Consider the following 2,169-nt stretch of genomic DNA (forward strand, 5'->3'; position numbering starts at 1 on the left):
TCAAGGTAACGTTAGTGCCGCAAAAGTAACGACGAGCAATATTGGATCAATCTAGTTGTTGTTGTTGAGCCAGAATTGCAATTTGCGACACCAGGAGTGTTGAACGCTCATCAGTAGCTGGGTAATTAGCCTGAGCTTTTTCAAGCATCCGGTTTTCATCTATTCCTGAAATACTCAGAAATGCAGTTTTATTTGTAAATTATTTACATAGATCCTCTATTATGAGAAAATTGTTACACAGCCATGTTGATAATACAAATAAGACGATTTTCATTGGAGCCTGTCTTTATAGTTAGACTTTTTGCTATTGGAGTCAATAGAGAGCTGCTCTGTTCTGAAACCTGCCTCCTGTGGTCTTCTGAAGAAATGCAACATTTGACACTCCTCGTTTGCATCAGAACTGAAAAAGTTACTTTTTTTTTAAAGCAGTCACTTTAATGCAAAATGTGGAATTAGTATTAAGAACATAAAAAAAGATATGAAGTAGCTGGAATTTATTTTAAATTTGACTTGCCTGCTCCCTTGTCCACATAAGGATGTGCACATCTGTCAGTTTCAATTTTATGCATTTAACAGATGACACTCCTACTTCACTCAGTCCCGCAATGACAATATGTCTTTGAAGGTAAGAACTTGGCAGAGTTCTCATAGGGCTGGGGTTGAGTAACGCCTGACTGTAGATCACTTAACCAGACTGTCAACAAAACCTTCACTCATCGTTTCTTCGTCTGATGAGGCAGACTTTAAAAAATGCAGTTTGGTTATGTAACCCAATCCTTTAACTTCAAAATTAAAATGCAAAACAGAAAGTACAAAGAGAAAAACAAACACCGGTGCAGGTAAGTGCTGTAATTTCAGATAAAGGCTGATGTGAAACGACAAAAGGTTGCCTGCTGTATAATCTGCTTGACCTACTGTCAACTTGTGCCAAGCTGTCAAAGTGTTTTAGCAGCAAAAGGTAAACATGTCACAGAAAATTATCTGTTTGATAAAGTGAATTGCAGACAAACTGGGAAAAACAGTGAAGACTCTAACGTACCATCTAGTCTTAATCAAAAATCCCACACAGGAAGAGCATTTGAGTGGCTTAATCAAAGATCAGCCTGCTCAGTATTAATAATAGAAAAGAGAATTGAAATGGAGTTTTACTTATTTAAGACAGGGCTTATTTGCCTAATCTACCTTTTGAGTAGAGACCTCAGCTGGAGAAAAGCACTGAAAAAGTTTTACTTACTGAGTATCCATGTTAAATTAGTAAATTTGAAATGTGAACACAACATAACCATAATAATGACTAACATTGTCATAAAAAATTAGCTTTCTTTTGCAAAAAAAATATAAAAACATGGCAAATAAAGACAAATTTAACAGTATTTTTGCTTATGTTTACACCAGTGGAATTAAAGGTAAAGTAATCAATTCTATTCTACCTTTCTATAGATTTTGCATCATTTAAAACTGATTTATTAGCTTTGCTCTCTTTATTATAAACATGTAAAATGTAAAACTTGGTTAAAAAAGGAGGGTATTTGTATCATTCCAAACTACTAAAATCAAAAGTACTTGTCACATTGTATTGATGCCTTTTGGACTTTTGGTTTCCCTCGAAAAAGAGATGTAAGTCTCAATGGGATTTCCTGATCAAATAAAGGTTAAATACAAAAAAGAAAAAAAAAACATAGCATGTTTTCACAGGTTTCTTTTGCATTTCTAAAAACTGTAAAAAAAGGGGTTACATTTGAAACTTGTTTACCCAGTTTAATGCTTAATTTTTTTAATCTCTTTATTTTTTCTTAATGAAAAAGTGATGTATAAGCAAAAAAGACATTTTTATGCTACCGAACCAAATTACCTTTCAGAGTGATTGACGTGCATTTGCCACCTGTTTAAGCAGCTGACTTTAAGGAATTGTTTCTTCCCACACAAACACATAACTCACCTTATTGGATTCTGCATAAATCTTTCTGCGCCCTTATTTCATTTCTAAATCCCAGCACCCGCCACTCATCTTCTCCCAGAGAGAGCAGAGGACATCTTGAAACATCACACCTGCCTTCCCCAAGGGCAACAAGGCTTGGGAAAATATCTGAGGCAGGTTTGACTTTCCCTCCCTTGTCTCTCATCCTATAGCTTGCTATGTGTTTTCTGGAATGTGACTCAGGAGGTCAA

The sequence above is a fragment of the Oryzias melastigma genome, linkage group LG20, assembly GCF_002922805.2.
Source record: "Oryzias melastigma strain HK-1 linkage group LG20, ASM292280v2, whole genome shotgun sequence".
Classification (NCBI taxonomy): domain Eukaryota; kingdom Metazoa; phylum Chordata; class Actinopteri; order Beloniformes; family Adrianichthyidae; genus Oryzias; species Oryzias melastigma.